The sequence below is a fragment of the Protopterus annectens genome, chromosome 16.part0, assembly GCF_019279795.1.
Source record: "Protopterus annectens isolate FY-2018-M chromosome 16.part0, PAN1.0, whole genome shotgun sequence".
In the NCBI taxonomy this organism is placed as follows: domain Eukaryota; kingdom Metazoa; phylum Chordata; order Ceratodontiformes; family Protopteridae; genus Protopterus; species Protopterus annectens.
In genome coordinates, this window is record NC_056750.1 from 415,373,404 (window position 1) to 415,383,403 (window position 10,000).

At 34.5% G+C, this 10,000-nt stretch overlaps 1 protein-coding gene across 1 annotated transcript in view; it reads left to right on the forward strand.

The window, feature by feature from the left end:
* Positions 1-10,000, forward strand: part of WDR38 (WD repeat domain 38) — a 171,945-nt gene that overhangs the window by 101,833 nt on the left and 60,112 nt on the right. The gene's annotated exons all lie outside the window — the stretch shown is intronic.

A 10,000-nucleotide genomic window follows, 5' to 3' on the forward strand; every position in this document is an offset into this window, starting at 1 on the left:
CAGTAGTAAACTTCTCTTCCCTTGAAGCTTACAAATCCTTGAAACTGCACTGAAGCTCACAATTCCTTGAAAATGCAGTGAAACTCACAATTCCTTAAAAATGCACTGAAACTCATGTTTTGAGTAGTCTGGTAGTCAGTGTAGAGGATCCAGGCTCTTGTGTCTTGTAATTAAGGTACAGGGTTTGACCCTGAGCAAATTAACTAACCTGCTAACCCTAACCAGGACATTACACTCACACACACCACACACACACACACACACACACACACACACACACACACACACACACACACACACACACACACAAACAAACACACACACCTTACTTTACGCATGATTCCCTGGACAGAAGCAGGCTCCTTATTGATTTTTTCATTGTCCATATTCCCAAGACAAATGAAGCAGGCAATAGGCATGTAGACATGGAAAAGAAGAAGCAGGAATTTCAGAATGTAACAATGCCAGCAAGTGTGTGCATCATCACTTCATGCACTTAAAGAAGACATTTAATTTTTTTATTAAAAAGTAAATATTGTAGCAGCCCCTGGCTTGCGGGCCCCTCCCAACCAGCATGGCTCTAGGCAACTGCCTAGGTGTCCTAATACTGGATCTGGCTCTAGGTACAGGCTCACATAATCAACACAATGATGACATAACATTGCAACCTAAAGGAGGCACACCGCATAACTCAACACCAGTCTCTTGTGAACAACAAGAGTACATTCAGGAAGAAGTTACCATTTCAGAGTTAACAGTTCACATTGCGATGCCTGTGCAAAGAGGTGCCAGGTGAAGGCATACACATACAGATACCTCTAGAAACACACAATATTTTCGCTGCCCAGTAGCAGATGTGCTGTGACTTTGTTTAGGCTTAAGCAACTGCCACAGACAGTCATGTAGAGATGATTGAAGTCCTGCAGGGTATCTACAAAGAATTTCATCAGTAAGTTGGAACAGTGGAGGCAATGGAACATGTGCGATGATCCTTATGCATAGTATTGTGGCATCCATATCCACTAGGGTTGCCACTTTTTGCTGCAGCCAAAACCAGACAGTAGCCACACCCCAACACCATCCCTAATTTCACCTATCCCCTCCTCTTTCTCCACCCTCTCTGCCCACATTTATGCCCATTTTCTGACATAATTTGTCACATCAGGGGTCAGGATGGCTTATTTGTTTCCATTATCACATCACGTTAGCAATGTTATTCTTTTAAAAAAAACAGAGTGAATTTTAATAAACATCAGTACTCTGTTTTGTTAAACAGAATACTGGAGTTTGTATTTTGTTTTATGGACTACTGGACAATTGTCCTGATTTCTGTATACTCTGTAAAGAATCCAGATAGCTGACAAGACTAATATCCACCTCTGTCTGCATGCTAGTAAAGACTTACCATAGTGACATAGGAAACACAGCTGGATGTGGGCTGGATATGTCCAAGTAGACCACATACCATGTGACTTTCAAGGTAGTGCTACAACAACTACAGGTGACAAAACACAAAATAAGGTAGGCAGTGTATGTCAGCCTTCAACAACATGTGGTAGAACCTCAAAGTCAAGGTATTGGTCCCACAGCACTGTCAGATAAGTATATATAAGTTCTCCTGCATCCAGTAGATCATAGCATTGCTGCAACTTAGCATAAGCTGTCATGTCAGCACTTGCTTATGATCACTAGGACCATCACCTACATCATCAGTAGGGGACATTGTGTATGATACATTAGGTATATAATTGCATTACATTGCACTGCAGATCCCATGGATAAAACTCAGACATAGATATAAATACACAATTAAAGCAAACACAATACTGGCAAAAAATCAATAAGGAGCCTGCTTCTGTCAAGGGAATCATGAGTAAAGTAAGGTGTGTGTGTGTGTGTGTGTGTGTGTGTGTGTGTGTGTGTGTGTGTGTGTGTGTGTGTGTGTGTGTGTGTCTGTGTCTGTGTCTGTGTGTGTGTGTGTGTGTGTGTGTGTGTGTGTGTGTGTGTGTGTGTGTGTGTGTGTGTGTGTGTGTGATGTCCTGGTTAGGAGTATCAGGTTAGTTAATTTGCTCAGGGTCAAACCCTGTACCTTAATTACAAGACACAAGAGCCTGGATCCTCTACACTAACTACCAGACTACTCAAAACACGAGTTTCAGTGCATTTTTAAGGAATTGTGAGTTTCAGTGCATTTTCAAGGATTTGTAAGCTTCAAGGGAAGAGAAGTTTACTACTGCTCAAGCTGAGTCTGTTTTCAATGTGCAGTTGTTTCATTTAGCAAATGGTCATCACTTTTTGTGCTGTAGAATTTTAAAGCAATGTTAGTAGCACAGCAGAAGTCTATGGTTTCTATAAAGAGAGAGTTGTATCTAACGTAAATAAGGAAAGAGTCATATTCCATAAGCCAGTATTCTGATTGCTTTATAGTAGTTTGTGCACTTCATTTTGTTTTTCATAAATACACAATTACTTATAATGCATAAAACTGTGATGAGAGCTCTTCACACATCTGGGGGAGCAGCCTGTCAGAAGAGGAAGCATCATGATGCAAGTGTGAGAGTCAAAATGAGCAGTAGCAATTTTGAAGTGCAGCAGGGTCTGCCATTTTTTTTTCTTTTGTGTCAGAAAATTAATATGGTTAACAAGTTTTCTTCTTAAAATAATCACAAGTTAACAGTATATCCCAAAGTACAACCTTTTTATTTAATAATAAGTCCAGTTTGCAATAAAGGAAAAAGCTTCAGTGCAAACCTTTACAACAGACTTATTTAAGGTAGCAACAATATATATAGGAAGTCAAAGTATTCCAAAGAAGGTGAGAGAAGAAGATACAGCTCAGGACTCAGATTCAGAACTGGACAGTGGTGTTCAGAAGCTGTTCCAGTTAGGAAGTGACTTGGCTAGACTCAGTTTATTTCTGGGGAAGACTCTTCAGTATTTATCAGCAACATATCAGGAATTATGTATTCTACATCAGAAGAATCCTGATATTTATGAGGTGCCTTCAGATATGGATAATACAGGCAATGTTCTAGATATCTGCTCAGAAGGTTATGCTGTTGCATTGATTTTTGACTCTGAATTGCATTCCCCTGTAATTGAAGTTTTTGTCAGTAGCAATGAGGATTTTCTTTAGTTGTTAATACCAGTTCAGAGCTAGAGATTTCAAGTTGGTCTCAGACTAATTTGGGGGAGCTGGATAATTTAGCTAAAGAAGTTAAATCATTGGCTACACTGGCAGACGATGTGAGTTAAGTAAAGCAATTATTAATCCTGCAAAAGGGGACATTTTGCACCTAGGTAACGTGTGCAAAAATGGAGGCTGGGTTTTTGGAAATTACAATTAAACACATTTAAGTGAAGCTGAAAATAGTGCATTTCAGTCTGTTAATTCTGCTGTGATAGAAAAAGTTCCTGATTTGAAATTTAGAGCTAGGAAATTAAATATTAGAGTCCTTCAATCCCAGAACATTTAGACACAACAAGGCCACTTTCAGGAACAATGAAATGAAAGTGATTGGTTTTAGGCATGGACACAGGTGTTCAATCATTACTAACTATGAACATTGATATTGGTCATGGACTTGGCCATCCATGATATAGGTATACTCAACCAATCTTGGTTAAATTTCTATGATGGATCATAATATTCTGTTTTCAACCACCTTAAAAACAGTGTACTGTTAGATTCTTTCCATCATTTTTCACCACAAATCTTACAAAAAAGGAAGGCTTTTGCAGAAATTTCATAAACCCAGTCAGCTAAAGGGCTTTCTTCAAGGTTTATTTCCCCCTGCTACTCTTTAGGGCAACTATAATGAGATGACTCTTAAATTTTCATCATTTGAAGAGGCCACTAAGGAGCTGCAAGTGATCAATGTGTTATTGTAGTCCAAGGACAAGAAGTTGTCCAATGTGCTGTATTTCTATTATACTCTTGGAACTCAATTCCAATGTATTTTTTGGGAGGAGATGGATTTCTACAGGGTGAGTTTTTTATCCAGGTTTATAATATACTTACATTTAGTGTTGAATACTTGTATCAAGGTGAATGAGAATAGTTATGTTAAATATAAATGGCAACAATAACCCCTGTTCAAAGGGGGAATTTAATTACATTTTTAAAGTATATTCATTCAGCCGTTACTTGCAAAAAGTTCATTTAGAATATAATAATTTAAATGTTTTTGATAAGAAAGTAATTTTTTTAAATTCTGTAGACAATAAATTTGTACAGTTAAGATATTATTGTATTAGGGCAGGTTTGATTTTATTGATTCTATCTCTGATGCTATTATTAGAATCTTATTGATTAAACTGAAGATAGCAAATTATCAATTAGTAGTTGGCTGCATTTATACTCCACTTGTTATCTAAATCCAACAAGAATTATTTTTTACTGGAGATTTCAATGTAGATTTGGACAAATTACCTAGAGGTGGCAATGCCAAACTGATAAACAAGTGTTTAAATATGTTTTCTCTTGACAATCTCTGGCATTGTAAATGTCCTAATTTTCTTTTTTTCTTCAAAGTCAAAACAGCTTATGACTAGACTATTTCTTTGTTTCTTAAAATGTAATTTAATTTACTTGAGCTGTGAAAGTCCCACCAAGGTGTTTATCAGATCATTTGCCATTAATGGTGATACTGAATAATTTATCTAAGAAGGCAAGATTGAGGTATGTTATAGGTAAAGAATTTTTTATTTACTATGATGAAATTATATCACAGATTCAATGTTTTGGGGCAAATAATCAGTTTATAAACTTTTCATGTTTTATGGGCATCCTTTAAAGTTTAAATAGCCCACTTTCCTTTTTAATTAATATTACGATTGAAAGATAATAAAAGAATGGAAATTGATCTATTGCCATGATAGTCAGTTTTAGATAAATTGTGGGAAATTAACCTAAAGTTAACCCTAATAAGTATACAGAAGAGAGAGTCCAAAATTAAATAGTCTAACAAAACTTTTGCAGGATTTGGGTAAAGAGAAACTACTTAAAGATAAAGAAGGAAGCTATAGGCAAGCTGATTTACGTGATTCTTATTTTAAAGCTGTTTTTTTTTTTTAATCAAGAATTAATGTTATAAATAAGTTAAAAATAAGAGGAAGGATTATACAACATACAAGAAGAATTCAACAAGAAGTAAATCATTTTTACAAGTCTTTATATACTCAGTGCCATATTGTAGACATTTCAGGTATGGAATAATTTGTACAAAAAAAACTTTTTAACTTCATGTATAAAAATCATTCAGCTGACCTAATTAAAATGAATACTTTGTTCTTTTAAAAATAAAAAAAGCTCTGGGACTGGATTCAGTACCCACTGAATTTGGTAAAACCTTTGCCAATGTATTAATACCTCATTGACAAAAATGTACAATAGTCTTAATGGAATCATCTAAAATGACTGACAGATACTTTCTATAAGTGATACTAATTCATGAATCTGGAAAGGACTGTTGTGAACTAACTAATTATAAAGCAATTTCCTTGTTAAAATCAGATTATAAAATTGGTTTACCTTCATGTCTGCATTTTGCACAAGGGCGAACAGCAGATGTCCGAAAGGACGTTTGCAATGTTTGCAAATGTTGAACAGAAAAAGGTTTGAATCTGCAATGTGCGAATGCACAGTGACATTTGCTCATTGCAGATTTGGCATTTTGGGGCAGATTGCACTATAGTGGGGATCGGAAAATGGTCCCTTTCCCCACTGTAGTGGGATCTCAGAGTTAGAATATTAAAGTAGGGGGATGTGGGAGGTGCAGGCCTCACATGGGGGTGCAGGGGGGCTTACCCCCTGCTTTACACTTCATTACATTTTTTTTCTACATTTATGTTTGAAAATCAGCTAATCTGCTTTTTGATTTGCTGATTTTCGAACATTGCAAACTGTCTCGGTTTTGATTTTCATTGTTAAGATTCGCTTATATGAGCAATCACACTAGTGTGTTTCACCGTTGTAAAGGTAAACCTATAAACTATTGCCAAAGTATTAAATCAGCAGATATTAAAATATGTGGCAGATGTAATATCACTATGATAGTTTGGATTTATTCATATCAGTCATTGGCAGTAGTAATTGTATTCCATAAGCATTTATATTTTGTAAAAACAAGAAAATATTTCAGATGTAGCTCTATGTTCTTTGGATGTTCAGAAGGATTTTGATTTAATTGATAGGACCTATCTGTTCTATATCTTAGAATATATGGGATTTCCAGATAAATTTAAGAAATATTTATTTTTCCAAAGTAAGTTTTTTAACTGTTAATAGACAAGATGTAGAAGTAAGCTTTCAAAGAACATGGGTAAGGCAAGAATGCCCACTTTCTCTGATATTATTTTTCTTAACAATTAACACAGTTATAAATACCATTATTCTTGATACCCAAATTATACCTTCTAAATTAAGTTCTTCCCTTAAAATTCTGGCTCACGCAGGTGATTCAGTCCTAATTATCAAGAAAGTAGCATATTCAATTAAATATTTATTCAAACTACTGAACGTTCTACAACAGATTGCAGCCTTTCATATCAAAAAGAACAAGTCTAAAATTATGTTTATTAACAGAAATACGATAACAGTACAGAATTTGATAGTAGTAAATAGTATTAAAATTCTGAATTGGAATTTACTGCTCATTCAGGGTATAGTGCTGTATGTCAATTGGAAGAAACTTTTAAATAATGAAATCCAATTTAAATGACTTGTCTAATTTAAATACTTCCTTTGCTGGAAGGATCAACTTTTTTTAAAATTAAAATGTGGCCATTTTTGTTGAATATATGCCATTGCCACCTGATTTTCTGTGGCGTATTAAAGTTAAATTAATGGGGTATAAATATTTTAAGAGGTGTGAATACTCTAGAATTGCATAGAAGCTTTTATCCCGCGCAAACAATTATGGTTATAGTAGTAGAGACCCCAAATTAACACATTTCCCACATATGAATTAATTATTATAGATATAACAAAGCTATGGATTAGGTTTTTTCAAAACATCTGCATTTTCTTTGGTAATTAAGCTTTAATACATGGTGGAAAGCACTAAAATCAACACAGTCACAAGCATTTCACATAAACATTTTGAGGAATTTTATTTTAAAATCTAAATATTTAATTCATAAATTATAGTTTCCATGGGTAGAAATAGCCCTTTCCTCCTGTCTGCCTAAGACGTTCAAGTAGAAAGCTGAACAGCAGAAGAAATAGTCAATTATTTTTCTCCAGACCTAACGTTTTTAAGTAGTTTTAAATTAAGACAACACCTGCTCTGGGGGTTTTGATTGAAAATGCATACACTGCATTGAATGTAATGGGCTAATGAATGGCATGTTTGGATTCTCCTTGAAATTTTCATATGCAAGTACATGAAATGATCCTGGATCTTCATTTGGCAGAAGTGTCTCAACATGTTCTTCAAGGCATTAAAATACTTCTTAGAAGGATGGTTCTCAGAAGTTAGACATTTTCAAGTTATAAGGACTATATTAGTGCATGACTTGACTCAGTAAAAACTGCCCCTAAGACAGTAGTGTCTGTTATCTAGGCTCAGTTTACTCATCTTAGATATATACTTTCACTCCATTTGCCACAACAGGAGTTAATCTTAGAGTAAAGATAGCACAGATAAGGAAAGTGAGGTATGCAGCCATGGGCAAAATAATAACTATACTAGCTAGCTAGCTCACTACTCCAGCATGTTACTGTGAGACTGGACCTAGATAGTTTGCACCTGTTAGTCAGTGCAATCCTTTGACTGAAATAGAGCCACAATAAGGAAAGTAAAACCCATTCAACAAAGATATGAGGGTCCAGTAGATATCCAGTATTCATTATATGAGTAGATCTTTATCTATGGGAGATTAATGTGCCAAGGAAATAATTCTTTCTACATAGCATTAATAGATAAATTCAGCATAGCAAAACGTGTTTACTACCTTAATCATTTATCATCCCTTGTAGGAAGATGCCATGAGGAAAAAAAGATGTCACTACATTGCAGTTTCTAATATATTCAGTAGTGAGCCTTATTGTTTACACAAGGAAAGCTTTATTTTCATTTGTTGTCAGCATACAAATAGCCTGTTGACTTTCCACAGATGCTACAAGTTTTCATAAACTATCTAGAAAATAGCAGCTATATAAGGGATGGCATTAAAAATTAATAAAGAGAGTAGCTGCTCTTTGTAGAAAACTACAAACCAAATTACTTTCAGCTATGGTCTTTAAACATGTTCCACCCATTTGACTGAAAGCTCAAAATACCGAAACCAAAATGTCAAAAACTCAAAGTATTGAAAATGAGAATTTGCCTTTCCTCACTTGTTGTATGACCACAGACTTGTATATAAGATGTAGGGAGTATAGGTTACAGGGGATCTTGCACCCTGCATTAAACAGATTTTCAGTATTTTGAGTTTCCGACATTTTGAGTTTCAGTATTTTGAGTTTTTGATGTCATAACATAGATCCTTTTAAACTTGTATAGGATACAATCCAGTGGTGCCTCTTTAGTCTTTAAAACTTACATTAACAAAACATAATAGAAAATGAATTTATGTATCAAAGTACTAATAAATTTGTACAACAAAGTATTGTTACACCTAAATACAATGCATTAGTTGTGATGAATCTTAATCGTATTTTGTAAAACTAATAAGATGGATTAACAAGGAGCTACTGATAAGATATTTTGATAATATGTTTCTGTAAAATAAAAATACAGCCTGTGTATAATACAGTCTGCATTCTTGAATCAGACATGATTTCCAATTGATCATGTGATTATCTATGGTATGATCTCAGTTATTTGCATTAGGGGAAATATATAATTATTGACCATGGGATGGGTAAGGCCAATCTATAACCAAATTGGATAGGTTATTTCAAGCACTAAAAGGAGAACTGACTAGGCTTAAATTTTCCCACAAGGGCAGCTAGCCTAGTACTTACCTATGAGCCTATGTGAAGTAAATTAGTAAAAATAATAACATGTTGCTTGTATTTTATGAATATGTGAAGTGACATATTTCAATAAATATAGTAATGGAGAAAATCTGCAAATAGTTGGGATGAGTATGATGTTGTCCAGAAAATTCAATACTCTTTATTGAATGTTTTCCACTAGACACATTCTGTTCATACCTTTCAACTGTCTAGATTTTCACAGAATGTCCAGATTTTTGACTCATTTTTGGCCTTTTCCTCATGAAATTTGTGGCTTTCTGGCAAATCACTGAGGATTGAAGTCACTAAAGAATGACAAACATTTGAGTTTCAGACTTCATATCCTTCAGAAAAAGCATGCTATCACATATTATGTTACTCTAGCAACTTTATAAGTTTATAAGAGCAATATTTAAAGTTTCTCCCTATTCACCCCTTTATTTTAGGCTTTGTCCATATTTCCTGTGCTAAGAGGTTGAGAGGTATGATTCTGTTATGTGCAATAACATCAAGAGACTGTAGTATGTGCGACTAGAAGAGATTAGCTAGTCTTATTTTGTTTTTTTATTTTCTTTGCATGACAAAATGCAAATTAAAGGTTATGATATCTATCTAGTTCACGCTACAAACAGTTAAAAAAGAAAATATATATGTACCATATTTCATTTACACTAAAATAAAATATTATGTTAAAATGTTTTTCAAGTGTTTCTGAGCTGTGAATGCTGTGAAAATGAGAAATAATTTAAAGTTCTGGGGAAGTTCACTGATTTTATTCAAAGTGGTGTGGTTGAGGGGTTGCTTAAGATAGGTCTCTAAGTTACTGCCAGAGAGGAAGCTGACTGTATGATTCAAGGAGAAGTACTCTCATGTTTATATTCCATGATATATGTCGTATGATACATATGTTACTTTTTCTGCATCCCATGTTTCTACATATGTTGCTCAATATGGAGTTATGCAGAAGAAATTTGGAATGGAAGCGTCAAAGAACTATTAATGTCATTAATAATGTCTATTCAATTAAACTGAACA